Source organism: Vipera ursinii (genome assembly GCF_947247035.1).
Source record: "Vipera ursinii genome assembly, chromosome: 1".
In the NCBI taxonomy this organism is placed as follows: Eukaryota; Metazoa; Chordata; class Lepidosauria; order Squamata; family Viperidae; genus Vipera; species Vipera ursinii.
The window spans coordinates 70614243-70634203 of NC_139512.1; the positions used below are offsets into that span (position 1 = coordinate 70614243).

The following is a 19961-nucleotide window of genomic DNA, read 5'->3' on the forward strand; positions in this document are numbered from 1 at the left end:
GCCAGTGATCTTTTCTGCCATCCTCACCACTCTGCACTGCCTTCCTGTCTGAAGCAGTGATGCTTCCAAACCAGACTGTGATGTTGTATGACAGGATGCTCTCGATCATTCCTCTGTAGAAATTGGAAAGCACAGGGGAAGGAAGATGTGATTTTCTCATGCAACGCAGAAAATGCAGGCACTGCTGTGCCCTCTTCACCAGTGTCACACTGTTGAGAGACCAAGCCAGTCTACTTGTTAACTGCACACAGAGAAATTTGATGTTGGTAACCATCTCCACAGGTAAATCATTAATGCACAGAGAAGTATGGCTGTGCCTGCCTTTGCTGAAATCGACAATGATCTCTTTGGTTTTTTCCCCAGTATTTAAAACTAGGCTGTTTTCCTTACACTAGTTCACCAAACCCTCAACCTCCTTGCGGTAAGCACCCGCATTATCATCATGAAAAAGCCATGTCTTGACTCTTTGGTGACAAAGATCCCCATATTACTAGGTTTAATTGCGAGCTGCCTTGTGCTCTACTGATGCATTTTTAAATTATGGGGAAATGGTGTCACATCCAAAACATGTCACACTATGTAAATGAAATGGAAGTAAGTGACACAGAAGATGATTTCTTTCTGTTTTAATGTTATATCCTATGGCTGCCAAACATAAACTGATACTGTGTGGAATTACTACGTAGAATGACTGTGACAGCCACTATGAAGGAGAGACAGCAGAAGACTAGCAGACCACATCCATGAACACCAACTAGCAGTGAGATGACACAATAAAACTCCTCAATCCTATAAACACATGGATAGACTCGACCATAATTTGAATGGGGAAATGGTCAGCATCCTCGACCAAGTTATATCCCAAAGTGCAAGGAAATTCTTGCAAACCTGGTTTTCAGACAAGTCAGCCATCAGCAGACACATAGAGAAGTTAAAAAGGAAGCAAAGAGGCCCAAACATTCATTTTTGGAATCTAATTTTAGTAGGTTTTTGACCCCACTCAATATGTGATATACTGAATCTGTAATAGGCAATGCAGTCTTTTTGAACAAGATAATAATTCTTCTTGTTGTTTCATGTAGATTAAAAACATATTATTTTATACATGACATATATGTAAAAGATCTTCTGCTATTTTTCTTGCTCTTCCTTGTATCTTGCTCTACCCTTTCAAAAATGAAAAAGAATTCAGTCCTATCAGCTTTTCAAGAGGGGTTCTTGTGCAAAGAATACAAGTTTACATTTTCAGCCCACAATGCTTGTAAATTTCATCAGATATAAGCTTTGGGGAAAAATATCTGAAAAACAATAGTATTTTAAGTATAGGAATTATTTTCTGTAGTCACCGTACGACTTCCATTCCCAAATCTTCTCTTAGTTACTGTCAGTTGTTCCTACCATCATTCCTTCCTATTGTGAAATCAACCGATTAGGCAATTAAATCCATATATCTTCCCCTATGAAGAGCTTCTTTTTAAAGCTCTGAAAACGTGAATAAAATTTCAATTGTTTAATGATCCTTCATACCAGGTGTTCAGAGCTAAATACCAAAACTAACCTATACATTTGATGTTTTGGTGGATTGTGGTGCCCTCCTGGATTTGAAGATCAGACTGACATGCTTCTCTGTCTGTCTGTCTGTCAGTCTGTCTCTGTGTGTGTCTGTCTCCTCAATTCAATAAGGATGAAAACTATTAAGGCAAAGGCTAGATCATTTGGTATGTTAAAAGCCTCAATACCTTTTGTAGCTAAAATGACCTTGTGCATGGAAGAAAAATCAAATGACCTTGAATTACAATTTGAAGATTCAGCAGGTTATTGGTTTTGAGCTCTTACAAATTCAGACCTCTCCGGGTGTGATAGGTTACTTTACTGCCCACTCAAATTATGAACTAATCCATTTCAATTCACACCTTCAGCTAACCAGAAAAAAAATACACAGTTCATTCCTGTAGATAAAATAGACAACAATAGGATAAGAACACTAATCAAGCTGTTTGGAGTTATCCTGGGAACTTGCACTATATAAATAAGGAGTCATCATAATAACATTTCATAAATATCGCTTTGCTTTTATGGTCTGTAGTGTATCCCTCACAGGAATGACAGCTGTCAAAGGCCGCTCCACGTGGCCGCACTGACAGCTGTCAAAAGGCCGCCAGCCCCAACACGCATGCGCACCCCTCTGTTTGACACTGACAGCTGTCAAAAGCCGCGCATGCGCAGTAACAGCCGCAAGCTGTCAAAACGGCAGCAGCCGCGAGCTATCAAAGTCGCGCAGGTGCAGATTCACCAGCCAACTGACAGCCACTAGCTGTCAAAACGCCGGCTAGGTTTATCCGAGTTCCCAGCTGAAGCATCAACCAGCTGACAGGGTTCCCCAGCTCAGCGGCGCATGCGCTATCACTCGGGGAATGTCAAAAGCTGCCAGCTGATTATTGGGCACGGCCCCCTCAGCAGGAAAACGCCTGTCCCTGATTTGTCAACTCGTTTGACAGTTGCCTATATAAAGGCTTGTTGTACAGTTTTGCCCCGTCCGGGCTGAATCACATAAATGTTTGAGTTGAAGCCATCGTCTCCCTCTTCATTACCGAGATAACTCACCTGGCGACGAGGATGGGATCGTGGTACAACTGAGCTGAAGTCACGGCCAAGAAGGGAAGCCGTCCCAGCCGCTCGATATCGCTGAAGTCACGAGCTAAGTCACTGGCTGAGGGCAGGTTAACCTTCTTAGTGCCACGGTACCGCTGACCCAACATGGCTAATCTCGGGCATGTTAGAGAATTCGACGTCCGCCACCCTGAAGGCTGGGAGTCGCATTGGGGCCAAGTCGAGGGGTACCTCGTTGTGAATAAAATCACCGAGGACCCCCACAAGGCCGCCGCGTTCCTATGCCTCAGTGGGCCGGCAGTATATGACATCGCCGTGGGACTCTGCAGCCCGGACCCAGTCGCTACAGTGCCGTACGCTGAGCTAACAGATCGCCTCAGCAAACATTTCATGCCCAGGCGATCAGAGCTGTATTGGCGACTCCATTTCGCCCGCCGTCGCCAGCAACCGGGGGAACCTTCCACTGCCTTCATTGCTGGGGTCCGGCACGCCGCTCGGAAATGCCATTTCTCAGACCTGGAGGACCGCATCCGGGATCAAGTCATCTCCGGCCTCCAGAACGAACGCCTCCAGAGGAAACTTGTGGCAAGACCCACAATGGACCTCGCAGAGCTCACGTTAGACATAATGGCATATGAGGACAGCCACCGTGAAGATCCCCCGGCGTTCAGCGACAACCCCGGCGCCTCGGTCCATCAAGCCCGGGAAGCTGACCAAGGACCTCCTGAGCCCGGCTCCGGAGTAGACACAATCCTCTCCCGATTCAACCGGATGGCCGCCAGTCGAGAAGGAAACCGCGGACAGAACAGACCAGCGGGCCCCAGCACGAAGAAACCTCTGGCAGGCAACAGGGCCAGATGTGCAAGTTGTGGCGGGGCCCATGCGAGAGCCACCTGTCGCTTCAGGAATGTGAAATGCCACGGTTGTGGGAAGACCGGCCACATCCGTTCAGCATGCCGCAGTCAAAACCAGGAGACCCTCCACGAACTTGATGAGATCCCCGCAGGTAGGACCAAGTCCCCCCGCCATCCCCAAGGGTCTGTAGGGTCCGTACTTTCCCAAGCCAAACCCACTGCCACACACCTCATTCGTGCCAAGGTCAAGGCCTGGGTCAAAATTCAGGGAGTCCCTTGCGAGATGGAGGTCGACTCAGGGTCTTCCGTCTCCATCCTATCAAGGGACACACTCCAAAAAATAGCGCTTAAAAGCAAACGCCGCATTCCCTTGCAACCTTCCAAGGTCCTGCTAGCAGATTTCCAGGGCGCCCCTATAGAATTAAAGGGACAGGCCAGCCTAAAGATTGAATTCAAAAAATTCAAAGGGAACCTTTTAGCCCAGATAACCAAACATCCCCGGACCAGACTTATCGGGTTGGACTGGTTTGAAGCATTAGGCATTCGCCTAGAAGGGACAAACCGCATCCAACCTCAGTCGTTAGAAGACATTTGCAAAATCTTTGCAGATGTTTTCGACGGAACATTAGGCAGATACAACGGCCCGCCCATCGACCTTAAACTCAAACCTGAGGTTGGGCGAATCAGAATTAAAGCTAGAAGAGTCCCCTTTGCGCTGAAGCAAAAAATAGATAAGGAGTTAGATCGTTTAGTCGCCCTAGGAGTCTTAGAGCCCACCAACAGCGGAACATGGGAGACTCCCATAGTGACGCCTGTCAAACCAAACGGGGACGTGAGGATCTGCGCGGATTATAAAGCCACCCTCAACCGCGCATTGAACCCCCACGCGTACCCTGTCCCCGCTGTCAGGGATGTCCTGTCAGAAATTGGTTCCGGCTCCGTTTTCGCCAAATTAGACCTAGCACATGCATTCCTGCAACTCCCTGTCACCAGAGAGACTGCAGACGCCCAAACTATAGTCACTCATCACGGGGCGTTCAGAGTGAACCGCCTCCAATTCAGCATATCCGTGGCACCTGGGATTTTCCAGGTCATGGAACGGACCTTAAAAGGGATTCCCGGAGTATGCCCATACTTTTCGATGACGTGCTCATCGCGGGCGACTCCAAATGTATGCTGGCAGCCAGGCTGCATGAAGTTCTGAGTAGGTTCCGGGCAGCCGGATTAAAGCTAAAACGGGAAAAATGTTCTATCGGGGTCCCCTCCACTGAATTCTTAGTGTACAGGATAGACTGAAAAGGCATTCACCCTACCAATTCGAAAATCCAAGCCATCAGGTCCGCCCCAGCACCCAAGAATAAAACAGAGCTCCAGGCATTCCTGGGGCTCCTGAATTTTTATCACGCTTTCCTACCTGGCAAAGCGACAATAGCAGAGCCCCTCCATAGATTGCTGGACAAAGGAGCACCCTGGCAGTGGACCGCCGCTCACAACAACAGTTTTATAAAACTTAAACAATTACTGTCTAGCAATACCACCATTTTGCACTACAATGAATCCAAACCCCTATGCATCGCTTGCGATGCATCCCCTTATGGAATCGGAGCGGTCCTAAGCCATACATTTGGCAATGGCACTCAAGCCCCAGTAGCGTATTACTCTAGGACCCTCTCGAGGGCTGAATGCAACTATGCCCAAATAGATAAAGAGGCACTGGCCATAGTAGCTGGAATTAAAAAGTTCCATGATTATCTCTACGGCAGACCCTTCACCATTTACACGGACCACAAGCCTCTCCTTGGGTTGTTCACATGGGACCATCAAACCCCCCCAAATATTGTCCCCTCGCATGCTGCGATGGACTACCTTCCTCTCCACATATTCTTACCAGTTAATCTATAAACCTGGAAAAGAGATGTCCAATGCAGACGGCCTCAGCAGGCTGCCCCTGCCTCAAATAAACCCAGCCCCAGCCCCAGCAGGTCGCATACTAGCCATGCAGGAGCTCTCAGAATGCCCAGTGACAGCCAAGGACATTGTGTCCGCCAGCAGCAGAGACCCGATGCTCAGCAGAATCCTAGCCTGGGTATCGTCAGGCTGGCAATCTACCTGCCCCAGCTCCACCATCCAGCCGTATTTTGTAAAATGCCACGAGCTCACCACCCATTTAGGCTGCATTCTATGGGGTTGCAGGGTGATAGTTCCCCCATGTCACAGACCCAAGGTACTCCAAACATTGCACAACGGTCACCCGGGTGTCATAAAAATGAAAGCCTTGGCATGCAGCTACGTTTGGTGGCCTTCAATTGACAAAGACATCGAGGCACACGTAGCTGGCTGCTACCTGTGCCAGCAAACCAGGCCAGCGCCCCCCCCATTCCCCTATTCACAAATGGGAAACTACAAAAAACCCCTGATCCCGCATCCACGTCGACTTCGCTGGCCCCTTCCAGGGACAAATCTTTCTTATCATTGTACCGTATATACTTGAGTATAAGCCGAATTTTTCAGCCCACTTTTTGGGCTGAAAAATTTCACTTCGGCTTATACTCCAGTCAACAAAAAAACTTACCGAGGACTTGTGCGCAGCCGAGGCTTTGGTGCTTCCGGGATCGCGCGCACCTCTCCCAAGCCACCGCCGTCCGAGACCTGCCGATGTTTGGGGAGGTTTGGGGAGGTGCGCGCGCACCTCCCCAAACCTCCCCAAACATCGGCAGGTCTCCGTTCCTCCGCGCCCTGCCTGCCTGCTTCTTTCCGCAGCGGAAAGAAGCAGGCAGGCAGGGCGCGGAGGTCTGGAGACCTGCCGATGTTTGGGGAGGTTTGGGGAGGTGCGTGCGCACCTCCCCAAACCTCCCCAAACTTCAGCAGGTCTCCGGACGGCGGCGGCTTGGGAGAGGTGCGCGCGATCCTGGAAGCACCGAAGCCTCGGCCACGTGCAAGTCCTCGGTAAGCTCCGGGCGGTCACTTGCTTTGCGTCTCCTGAGGGAAGGGGGGGCGACTGGAGCGGGCGTGTTTCCTCGCCTGCTGGGCGCTGCGATTTGCCCGGGGAACGCGCGGGCCCCGAATGGCAGCGTGGAGCGAGGAAGCGGACAGCCAGGGCTTCCCCGAGAGCCGCGGCCACACAGAGTATTCCTGTGTATTCAGGCTTGCAAAATGGCGGATCGAGCCTCTGCTGGCGGCAGAGGCTTGCAGAGCGCGGATCCAGCCTCCGCCGGCGGCGGAGGCTTGCAGAACGGTGGATCGGCGTATACTCGAGTCAACAACTTTTCCCAGTTTTTGGGGGTGAAATTGGGGGTCTTGGCTTATACTCGAGTCGGCTTATACTCAAGTATATACGGTAGATAGTTTCTCTAAGTGGTTGGAGGTTCTCCCGGTTTCTAGCACCACCAAAAGTGCCACCATCCAGGCTCTAAGGGGGGTTTGCACAACGCACGGTCTTCCCGACATGATAATCACTGACAACGGGCCTCAATTTACCTCCCGTGAATTTCAGATCTTCACGTCGAGCAATTGTATTAGACACGCCACATCAGCCCCTTTTCACCCGTCGACCAATGGCCTTGCAGAGGTCATGGTGAAGACTACCAAAGACTCCCTCCGCAGACTCGCCACCGGGGACTGGCACCTCCGACTCGCCCGATTCCTCCTCGCCCAAGACACCACACCTGTATCTACCACCGGTAAATCCCCTGGGTAAAACTCCGCTGGGGTCGCCGGCTGGTGACTCGACTCAACAGGCTCCACCCTGACAGACCTGCAGCGAAAAAAACCATCACCCCGCCGTCAAGGACCTTCACACAGGGACAAAATGTCTGGGCCCGCAACTATGGGGGAAGGGATAAATGGACTCAGGAGGTTATCCTTGAATAAACCGGCCCCCTTTCTTACACTATAAACATCGGCGGAGGGCTCACCCTTCGGAGGCACACAGACCAACTGCGCCCCAGGGCACCCCTCAACAACCCTCCAGGCCCAACGCCAGAAGATACCGACCGACCCAGCACCGATCACCCTGTTAACCCCCAAACACCCCCGATCCACAAACCCTGCCCCCCAAGGAGAATCCCGCGGCAGACGAAGAGCCACCACTCTGTCACTGCACAAGATCCAGACGACCCCCTGCCTACCGGGCGGACTTTGAGTGGGCCGGGGGCACACTGACATACATTCGGCCATAGTTAAAACTGTTCCAGTTCCACTATTTTCTTCAAGGGGGGGAAAGGGGTGTAGTGTATCCCTCACAGGAATGACAGCTGTCAAAGGCCGCTCCAGGTGGCCGCACTGACAGCTGTCAAAAGGCCGCGAGCCCCAACACACATGCACACCCCTCTGTTTGACACTGACAGCTGTCAAAAGCCGTGCATGCGCAGTAACAGCCGCGAGCTCTCAAAATGGCAGCAGATGCAAGCTGTCAAAGCGGCAGCAGCCGCGAGCTGTCAAAGTCACGCAGGCGCAGATTCACCAGCCAACTGACAGCCGCTAGCTGTCAAAACGCCGGCTAGGTTTACCCGAGTTCCCAGCTGAAGCATCAACCAGCTGACAGGGTTCCCCAGCTCAGCGGCGCATGCGCTATCACTCGGGGAATGTCAAAAGCTGCCAGCTGATTATTGGGCACGGCCCCCTCAGCAGGAAAACGCCTGTCCCTGATTTGTTAACTCGTTTGACAGTTGCCTATATAAAGGCTTGTTGTACAGTTTTGCCCCATCCGGGCTGAATCAAATAAATGTTTGAATTGAAGCCATCGTCTCCCTCTTCATTACCGAGATAATTCATGGTCTGTATTTGATTCTTTAAACTCCGCCTACATTCCAAAATCTATTGCGTTTTCTGTTGCTATGTACAGTATAGAATCCTCATTTTCAAATATTTAAACTTTTCTGTCTCTCTCTCTTTCCCCTGTGCCTGCCCTTGCTGAGATTCCTTTTCTAGAATAAGGTGAGGTACTATCCTTGTGCTACGAAAATGAGGACCTGTCTGTCATTTTTAATTGTGATATTGCTTAAGATCATCCAACATGCAGCTTCTAGACAGGCACCTCCTCAGGGCTTCCGATATGCCTCTTACGACGTGATCATCCCAAGGAAGCTGTCTCCCAAGTATGGGCAAGAGGAACCCCAGGATGTCAGCTACCTCCTGCCCATTGAAGGGAATCCCCATGTGGTATTCCTCAGGCAAAGAAGGAACTTCATCCCTAAGGTCTTTCCTGTCTTCACCTATGATACAGCAGGAGATCTCCAGGTGGATCACCCTTTTATCAAGGACGATTGTTTCTACCATGGATTTATACAGAGAAAGTCCTCTTCTCGAGTCACCCTCAGTACATGTTCAGGAGGACTGAGAGGTCTCTTGCAAATCGAAAATAAGACCTATGAAATTGAACCAGTCCAGCAATCTTCTACCTTTCAACATGTGGTGTTTCGGTTAGAAGTAGAGGAAGGGGCTGTACGGATGCCTTGTGGAGTAGGGCAGGAAGAGCAGAGCCATCAAGAGGACATAATTCCTGAAACAGAGAATCTTGGAAACAAAAATATTTTTGGAAAATCCTGGTGGCCACATACGAGATATGTTAAAGTGGCAATTGTGATTGATCATGAACTATATTTGCATTTTCACAGAAATGAATATTTAATTATTATGCAAGTTCTAGATATTGTCCACACTGCAAATACATTCTATGACTCCCTTTCTGTTCATTTGTCAATAGCAGGATTAGTGATCTGGTCACAAAACAACCCCATAAACATTACCTCTGAATCAAGTAGAACACTGTCATTGTTTAATAATTGGAGAAGAAACCATCTGCTTAAAATTTTAAAAAATGATGTTGGTTACTTATTTGCATATAAGCGTTTTGGGAAAACCGTAGGCGTTGCATACGTTGGAACTATATGTAGCAGTCATTGGGCAAGTGCCATCGAAACCTATAAAATGCGCAGTTTGTTCTTGATTTCTGAAATATTTGCCCATGAACTGGGACACGTTCTTGGAATGAGACATGATGGTCAATTATGTCACTGTGGAAAGCTAAATTGCATTATGGCACCATATGCATCAGAGACTGATAAATTTAGTAACTGCAGTTATAAGGATTATTTCCACCGTAGAAACACTGACTGTTTATTTGTCCCACCAGACACTAACACAACTTTTAAATTTGAATTCTGTGGTAACAAAATAGTGGAAAATGGAGAGCAGTGTGACTGTGGGTCAGAAACACAATGCTATTCAGATCCCTGCTGTCAAGCTAATTGTATGTTGCGCCCTGCTGCTGTTTGTGCCTTCGGTATGTGCTGTGGTAACTGCCAATATTGTCCACAAGGAACTGTTTGCAGAGAGAAGATTAGTAGTTGTGATCTTCCTGAATATTGCAATGGGACTTCAGAGCACTGTCCAGAAGATGTGCATGTGCAAGATGGTGCCGTGTGCAATGAAGGTGTGTATTGCTATCATGGGAACTGCACAACTCACGATATGCAGTGCAAAATGATATTCGGTAGTGGAGCAACAGTCGCTTCTGAAGTATGTTTCCGAGAAGTGAATAATAAGGGTGATCGCTTTGGCAACTGTGGGCTTAAACATGGAATTTACAAGAAATGTAATCCTGAGGATAGCCTGTGTGGCCGTATCCAGTGTAAAAATATACAAATGCCTTCTCTGGAGGATCACAGTACAATAATTCATACTTCCACCGGAATGAATCAATGCTGGGGCACTGACTACCACCCTGGGATGAAGGTGGATGATATTGGAGCAGTGAGAGATGGTGTTCCTTGCGGCAATAACATGATGTGTATTGAGGGTAGTTGTGTCAATGTTTCCATTCTGAAATATGACTGTAATGTCACAATGTGCCACAATCAGGGAGTTTGTAACACTTTGAAACACTGTCATTGTGATGTTGGATGGGCCCCTCCAGACTGTAGCAATAAGGGCTATGGGGGTAGCATAGACAGTGGGCCACCTCCAGTTACGGTACAGGGTAAAGCTAATATGAAAATGTCAGCTATAACTGCAATACTGTGTGCATTTTTCTCACAATTATTTGTGCTGCCTTTGTTATCTGGTTCAAGGATGGGCTGAGAAAACAATTTGGAAATCAAAAGATGAAGGAACACCAGTGTAACTCATCTTCGGTAAAAATGAACAACACATCCAATATAATCATGGGATTTAACAGTCAATTTGAAAAACAAAGACATTCCAAATTTTATTATTTTAAAGATATCTCTCAGACACATTTCTTTTTGGAAATTGCCTTCTTCGAAGAGGAAGAACCACCAGCATCACCCCTATCTATGTAAAGTAAAGTTCACCAAGAATAAGTCAAGGAAATCTCTCATTTGTGAAGTCAAATAAATTGTTTTCGTTTTGTATCTTAAAACACCATGTTCAAATTGGAAGGAAGAGATAATCCAGAGGCTGCTTGTCCCAGTGTGGTGGTTCCTAGTTCCTATCAACATGCAGGAAATTGTAGTAGCAAGAAAGCAGAATTAAAATCCATTAGCCCCTTTACTCTTTCTTCATTTTCTGCTAGAATATTTTATTCTCACTAAGAATTAGTCCAGTCAGTCATCGTAATAGATTAAACCTGTTGTCTCTCTTGCTGAAAGTCAGAACATTTCTTTCCAGGATTGATGAAAAACCGAAGAAGGCTTTCCTCATGTCTCACCAAAGACATTGCCTGAAAAATCTGCTACAGATAGATTGAAGGGGGCTTACTCTGTAGCCAGGTAAACACATTTATTAACACTTTCAGTGTCATCAGTGTACCCATCTACCACCTCCTTCATACTGCAACACAAACACACACACACACACACACACACACAGAGAGAGAGAGAGAGAGAGAGAGTACAACACCTTCATATAAACAAATTTCAAAGACGCTCTGCCCTGCTTCTCTTCATCTGGTAGAGGAGCCTTTCATTCATCTACCATTTTACTATTACTATTTTAATTGGGGTTTTTAATAGTACAGGGTTGATCTAATATTTTTAATTGATTTTTAACTTTTGTATGGTTGATTTTTAACTCCCTGTAAACCGCCCTGAGTCCTCAGGGAAAGGGCGGTATATAAATGCAATAAAATAAAAATAAATAAATAAATACCACCAACTCCTCCTCTAGCCCTCACCCAGAAGGAAGAATCAATCTATTTATAAAGGTAACTCAACAACAAAAAAAGAACTGAATTGCTCCTTCCTTCCTTTTTCTTTCCTCCTCAGGACCCCTATAAGGCACTTTCCCCAGATGAGTTATTCCCAAAGCAAGTTCAAATACACCACACAAACAGTCATGAGGACATCCCCTCTCCCTTCTCTACCTTAATGGCAATCTTAACTGGACAAACCACCCTTTTGCTTCCAAGGTTGGACATTTGTGCTTATGTTCATCAGAGATCCAGACTATTAACAAAGAAGAAAACCCACCAGCTCTGAATGTAGTGGATGTTCTTGCACAAAGATCTGTTCCTTCCTTGATCCATCGCTATACAACTCAGCTTGTGGTTTTTCTTCTTCAAAAATAGATACATAGATAACCTTTCTTGTCATTTTTTCCTATGGGCACAATGGCACACATTAAAAATGAAATTTAGTTGCTTAGTGTGCGCTTACATAACACACATTTAAAACATACTATATACAACATATGTATAGACCTACACCCTTACATATAAGTAATATAAATATTATTCACTGTCCATCTTGAATACATAATGGAAGGAAGAAGCTTCAGAGTTCACAAGGTTAATATTGTATGGAACAAAGCTGTGACTGAATTCTGGATGTTCTGCTTCGGATATCACGGAGCTTCCTCCCAGAAGGTAACAAGGAAAACAGATTGTGTTAAATGTTAATGTTAATGTTAAATGTATTATTGTTACTAGTTCACGTTAACAACAGTTGTATGAGGTAAATAACGGCTGACAGGAATACACGCGGCAGTTTGACAGCTGTCAAAGCTGCCGTTGGCGATTGCGCAGGTGCAGCAGCTGACAGCTCCCAGCTGTCAGCCCAGCCACCTACCACGCAAGCGCAGCCGCCACGAGGATTCCTAAGCTGTCAAAACCAGATGCAGCCGATTGGACCAGCTTTCCGGCGGGAGGAAAACAAAGGGCTGATTGGCCCAGCCAGCCACCAGCTGGCTATAAAAAGAGCAGAAGCCGGCGAAGCTGACACTTGGGTACCATAATAAACATTCAACTTAAGCCTGCTGTCTCCGCGTGATCCTTACACCCAAGCCACTTCACTGGCGATGAAGGTGGGATTCGCTTCACTGAGCTGAAGTCACTAGCCAAGGAAGGGGAACTTTCCAGCGGCTCAGAGCAAGTCACGGTTGAAGTCACTGACTAGGAAGTTATAACTTCCCACATCAAGGCGAAGCAGTAATAAGGACCGAGACAGCATGGCCAACCTCAGACATATCCGAGAATTTGACATCTGACACCCAGAACGTTGGGAATCGCATCTGGGCCAAGTCGAAGGGTTCCTGCTGGTCAGCAAGATCACAGAGGACCGGTCCAAGGCGGCAGCCCTCCTGTACCTGAGTGGCCCGGCCGTATATGACGTGGCTGTCGGACTCTTCAGTCCGGAGCTGGTCGCGGAAGTGGCCTACGCGGAGCTGACAGAAAAACTCAGCAAGCATTTTATGCCAACACACTCGGAGATATACTGGAGGGTCCAATTTGCACATCGGCGCCAGCTGCCAGACGAATCCACGACCGACTTCATCGCAGGAGTCCAGCATGCCGCCCGAAGGTGCCAATTTCCGGATCTGGAAGACCGGATCAGGGACCAATTGGTTATCAGGCTTAAGGACGAACGCCTCAAAAAGAAAATCATTGTGAAGCCCTCCCTAAACTTAGCCGAAGTCACTAGGGAAATTCTGGCGTACGAGGACAGCCACCAAGGAGACCTCGCACAAGCGGGGAACGGTCAACACGGATCAGTGCATCAGGATGAAATAGCCCACAGTTACGTCGGGGAATTAGAGGATCTGACCGACGTGGACGCCATTCAACGGCGATTCGAAAGACTTCAAACACACCAAAACAATCGTGGGGAAGGGGCAAGAACCAAGAAGAACAACTACCCGAAGAACAACCCTAAAGAACTGCGAGCCACCTGTGCCAGCTGCGGGAGAAGCCACCCCAGAACCTCCTATCGGTTCCGCAATGCCAAATGCCATAACTGCGGTAAAACTGGGCACATCAGAACCGTATACCGAAGCCGGAACTGCAAGAACCTCCATGAGCTTGAGGCGACCTCCCCAGGTATGAGACCCCCACCAGCCTCTAGGAAAAAGCCCCCCCAGGTTCCTAGTACAGGTGGTAGACAGGGACAAGAGTTTGCAAGAGGGCCATCAACTTAACCCAAAAGTAAAAATTAAAGCCCGCATACAAGGGGTCCCCTGCGAGATGGAAGTAGATTCCAGCTCCTCGGTTTCCCTAATTTCAAGGAAAACATTCAGGAAAATTTGCCAACACAACCGGAGGCAAATTCCATTAAAACACCCCCAGATTTACCTGGTGGACTACCAAAAAAACCCATTGAAAGGGAGAGCCTGAATTTTCATTGAATTTAAACAATTCTGAGGACCCCTTAACATTTTAGTCACTCAAGGGGACCGATCCAGCTTAATCGGGCTGGACTGGTTCAAAGCCTTAGGCATCAGCTTAACAGGAATTAACACCACACAGGCCGCAAGCCTCGATGCTGTCTGCAATCAATTTGCAGATGTCTTCGACTGTTCACTGGGGAAATATACGGGCCCCCCAATTTCCCTAAAACTAAACCCCAAGGTTCCACCCATAAGAATCAGGGCCAGGAGAGTTCCATTCGCCCTCAAAAAGAAAATTGAGGACGTACTGGACCGCCTGGTCAATTTAGGAGTCCTAGAGCCTATGGACGGGGGAAGCTGGGAAACTCCAATAGTTACCCCAATCAAACCGAACGGCCAAATTTGGCTCTGCACCGACTATAAGGCTACCCTTAACCGAGCTTTAAACACACACGCTTACCCAGTCCCCGCGGTAAAAGACGTCCTCTCTTCCGTCCATTCCGGCGCCATCTTTGCCAAGTTAGACTTGGCACAGGCGTATTTGCAACTCCCTGTAACCCAGGAAACCGCAGATGCGCAGACCATAGTCACTCACCATGGGGCTTTTAAAGTAAAGCGGCTACAATTCGGCATATCGGCAGCCCCAGGGATATTCCAAGAAATAATGGAGAAAAACTTAAAGGGAATCCCTGGGGTTTGCCCCTATTTCGACGATGTCCTCATCACTGGAGAATCAGAACAAAATTTGGCAGACCGACTGACAGCTGTTCTGAGCAGATTTAGAACAGTGGGTCTCAAACTTCAAAAGGAAAAGTGCTCAATAGGGGTTTCCTCCACGGAATTTCTCGGCTACAGAATAGATGCCCAGGGGATTCATCCGACCAACTCCAAGATCAGGGCCATCAAAGCAGCCCCCACACCCAAAAACAAACAGGAGTTGCAAGCCTTCCTCGGACTGTTAAACGTCTACCATGCATTTCTGCCCCATAAAGCGACCATAGCCGAACCCCTACATAGACTGCTGGATAAGGGAAGCCCATGGATCTGGACGTCACAGCATGACACCAGTTTTCAAAACCTAAAAAACATCCTGTGTAACAGTTCCACGGTCACACTGTTCAGAGAGGATCTGCCCCTATGCATCGCTTGCGATGCATCCCCGTACGGAATAGGTGCAGTCCTGAGTCACTTAAAGGGAAATGGAATACAGAAGCTGATAGCATTCTATTCCAGGACTCTGACTAAGGCTGAAAGGAATTATGCCCAAATAGACAGGGAGGCGTTAACAGGGAGGCGTGAAGAAGTTTCACGATTACTTGTATGGCAGACAATTCACCATCTTCACTGACCATAAACCCCTATAAGGCATTTTCACATGGGACAAATTAACGCCCCAAATCCTGTCACCTAGAATATTAAGATGGTCGACCTTTTTATCAGCATACACATACAAACTAGTTCACAAGCCGGGGAAAGAATTGGGCCACGCTGACTCAGTAGGCTTCCCTTGCCGGACAAAGACCCCGTCCCAGCCCCTGCTGGAAACATCCTGGCGATTTCACAACTACCTGAATGCCCCTTATCAGCAAAAGATATTGCCTCGGCCACAGCCAAAGAAAAGACCATTTGCAGGGTACTGCAGTGGGTTACTGCAGGATGGCCAGCCACATGCCCGGGACAAGAGTTCCAGGCATATTTCACGAGAAGACAGGAACTGTCATCCCATTTGGGATGCATCCTATGGGGCAACAGGGTAGTGATTCCAGAAAAGCACAGAGCCCAAACTTTACGCACACTACACGAGAGACACCCAGGAATTGTAAAGATGAAAGCCTTAGCCAGAAGCTATGTTTGGTGGCCAAACATTGATAAAAACATTGAGGACTATGTAGCAGGATGCTATCCCTGCCAGTTAACGAGGCCAGCCCTACCTCAAAGCCCAATCCATAGATGGGAAACAACCAAGAATCCATGGTCCTGGGTGCACTTAGACTTCGCAGGGCCCTTTCAGGGACAGACATTCCTAATAGCGGTGGATAGCTATTCCAGGTGGCTGGAAGTCGTTCCGGTCAACAGCATCACAACGACCGCCACAGTACAGGTGCTTAGGGGGCTTTTTTGCCACACATGGCCTCCCCGATGTTTTGGTCTCTGATAATGGGCCCCAATTTACTTCTTGTGAATTTCAGATATTCACCAGGGGGAACTCTATTAGGCACGTCACGTCGGCCCCGTTCCATCCCTCGTCTAACGGTCTGGCTGAAATTATGGTGAGGTCTACTAAAGATGCCCTTTGGAAAATTATCAAAGGGAACTGGCACCGGCAGCTAGCCCAGTTCTTACTAGCCCAACACACCACCCCATGCACAACCACAGGGAAATCACCGGCAGAACTGCATTGGGGACGACAGCTCATCACCAGACTCGACAGGATGCACCCTGACAGAACAAACGCCGATGAAGAACAACCCCTCCTGCAAAGATCTTTTACAAACAGACAAACTGTATGGGCAAGGAACTATTCAGACAGACCTAAGTGGCTCCAGGGGGTTGTCATAGACCAAACAGGACCCTTGTCTTATCTTATAGACACGGGTCGCAACGGTCACATCCGACGACACACCGACCAGCTGAGGAAGCGGAGCCCCCGAAACCTATCTGAACTCACAGGTCCGGCAGCAGAAGGAGAAGGGGCTCCACAACGACCTGAACTTGAAATCACCAACCGGGCACCATTTCTCCAGCCAGAACAGGGGGAAGGGGAGCCGGGCAGAGAAACACCTCTTCATTGCTCCGGCCGAACAAAGCAACCACCAGCCTACCTACAGGACTATGAATGGGCAGGCAACAAACAGCAACCGAGGGGCAGGGCAGACACCAGTTCGGGGGAAGGGTAAGGGGTGTTATATATTAATGTTAAATGTATTATTGTTACTAGTTCATGTTAACAACAGTTGTATGAGGTAAATAACGGCTGACAGGAATACACGCGGCAGTTTGACAGCTGTCAAAGCTGCTGCTGGCGATTGCGCAGGCGCAGCAGCTGACAGCTCCCAGCTGTCAGCCCGGCCACCTACTACGCAAGCGCAGCCGCCATGAGGATTCCTAAGCTGTCAAAACCAGATGCAGCCGATTGGACCAGCTTTCCGGCGGGAGGAAAACAAAGGACTGATTGGCCCAGCGGGCCAACAGCTGGCTATAAAAAGAGCAGAAGTCGGCGAAGCCGACACTTGGGTACCATAATAAACATTCAACTTAAGCCTGCTGTCTCTGTGTGATCCTTACACCCAAGCCACTTCAAACAGGATGTGTAATGTCCCAGACAGACGTGCGGACCCTACTCAAGCAATGCTTATGTGCTATGTCCTGGATGGAAGGGAGGGAACTGCCAGTGATCTTTTCTGCCATCCTCACCACTCTGCACTGCCTTCCTGTCTGAAGCAGTGATGCTTCCAAACCAGACTGTGATGTTGTATGACAGGATGCTCTCGATCATTCCTCTGTAGAAATTGGAAAGCACAGGGGAAGGAAGATGTGATTTTCTCATGCAACGCAGAAAATGCAGGCACTGCTGTGCCCTCTTCACCAGTGTCACACTGTTGAGAGACCAAGCCAGTCTACTTGTTAACTGCACACAGAGAAATTTGATGTTGGTAACCATCTCCACAGGTAAATCATTAATGCACAGAGAAGTATGGCTGTGCCTGCCTTTGCTGAAATCGACAATGATCTCTTTGGTTTTTTCCCCAGTATTTAAAACTAGGCTGTTTTCCTTACACTAGTTCACCAAACCCTCAACCTCCTTGCGGTAAGCACCCGCATTATCATCATGAAAAAGCCATGTCTTGACTCTTTGGTGACAAAGATCCCCATATTACTAGGTTTAATAGCGAGCTGCCTTGTGCTCTACTGATGCATTTTTAAATTATGGGGAAATGGTGTCACATCCAAAACATGTCACACTATGTAAATGAAATGGAAGTAAGTGACACAGAAGATGATTTCTTTCTGTTTTAATGTTATATCCTATGGCTGCCAAACATAAACTGATACTGTGTGGAATTACTACGTAGAATGACTGTGACAGCCACTATGAAGGAGAGACAGCAGAAGACTAGCAGACCACATCCATGAACACCAACTAGCAGTGAGATGACACAATAAAACTCCTCAATCCTATAAACACATGGATAGACTCGACCATAATTTGAATGGGGAAATGGTCAGCATCCTCGACCAAGTTATATCCCAAAGTGCAAGGAAATTCTTGCAAACCTGGTTTTCAGACAAGTCAGCCATCAGCAGACACATAGAGAAGTTAAAAAGGAAGCAAAGAGGCCCAAACATTCATTTTTGGAATCTAATTTTAGTAGGTTTTTGACCCCACTCAATATGTGATATACTGAATCTGTAATAGGCAATGCAGTCTTTTTGAACAAGATAATAATTCTTCTTGTTGTTTCATGTAGATTAAAAACATATTATTTTATACATGACATATATGTAAAAGATCTTCTGCTATTTTTCTTGCTCTTCCTTGTATCTTGCTCTACCCTTTCAAAAATGAAAAAGAATTCAGTCCTATCAGCTTTTCAAGAGGGGTTCTTGTGCAAAGAATACAAGTTTACATTTTCAGCCCACAATGCTTGTAAATTTCATCAGATATAAGCTTTGGGAAAAAATATCTGAAAAACAATAGTATTTTAAGTATAGGAATTATTTTCTGTAGTCACCGTACGACTTCCATTCCCAAATCTTCTCGTAGTTACTGTCAGTCGTTCCTACCATCATTCCTTCCTATTGTGAAATCAACCGATTAGGCAATTAAATTCATATATCTTCCCCTATGAAGAGCTTCTTTTTAAAGCTCTGAAAACGTGAATAAAATTTCAATTGTTTAATGATCCTTCATACCAGGTGTTCAGAGCTAAATACCAAAACTAACCTATAGATTTGATGTTTTGGTAGATTGTGGTGCCCCCCTGGATTTGAAGATCAGACTGACATGCTTCTCTTTGTCTGTCTGTCAGTCTGTCTCTGTGTGTGTGTGTGTGTGTCTGTGTGTCTGTCTCCTCAATTCAATAAGGGTGAAAACTATTAAGGCAAAGGCTAGATCATTTGGTATGTTAAAAGCCTCAATACCTTTTGTAGCTAAAATGACCTTGTGCATGGAAGAAAAATCAAATGACCTTGAATTACAATTTGAAGATTCAGCAGGTTATTGGTTTTGAGCTCTCACAAATCCAGACCTCTCCGGGTGTGATAGGTTACTTCACTGCCCACTCAAATTATGAACTAATTCATTTCAATTCACACCTTCAGCTAACCAGAAAAAAAATACATAGTTCAGTCCTGTAGATCAGGGGTGTCAAACTAAATTTCATTGAGGGCCACATCAGCATTGCGGTTGTCCTCAAGGGGCCGTGTGGGTATGGCCAGGGTGGGTGTGGCCTACTGGGTGGGCGTGGCTAGAGTGCGTATGGCCTACTGGGTGGGCGTGGCCAGCTCTACATCATTCGCATCAAGGGTGCCTATAGGGGCCTGGGCAGGAGTGGGACAGATCTGGGGGTGTCTGGTAGAAGGAGAGTCTCTGGGCCAGGGCCAAGGCAGTGGGGGCCAGTCCCTCACTGTTTCCAGGATGGCTTCGCGGGCCGCATGAAACCACTTCGCGGGCCGGATCCGGCCCCTGGGCCTTGTGTTTGACATGTCTGCTGTAGATAAACTAGACAACAATAGGATAAAAACAGTAATCAAGCTGTTTGGAGTTATCCTGGGAACTTGCAGGATAAGGAGTCATCATAATAACATTTCATAAATTTTGCTTTGCTTTTGTGGTCTATATTTGATTCTTTAAACTCCGCCTACATTCCAAAATCTATTGCGTTTTCTGTTGCTATGTACAGTATAGAATCCTCATTTTCAAATATTTTAACTTTT

At 47.3% G+C, this 19961-nt stretch overlaps 1 pseudogene across 1 annotated transcript; it reads left to right on the forward strand.

Annotated features, from left to right (window-relative positions):
• The first annotated feature begins 8426 nt into the window (after positions 1-8426).
• Positions 8427-16921, forward strand: LOC310632458 (disintegrin and metalloproteinase domain-containing protein 20-like; annotated as a pseudogene). Its single transcript has 4 exons — positions 8427-10583; positions 12448-12630; positions 12916-13737; positions 16614-16921. The product of its transcript is annotated as a disintegrin and metalloproteinase domain-containing protein 20-like (transcript).
• The last annotated feature ends 3040 nt before the right edge of the window (positions 16922-19961 follow it).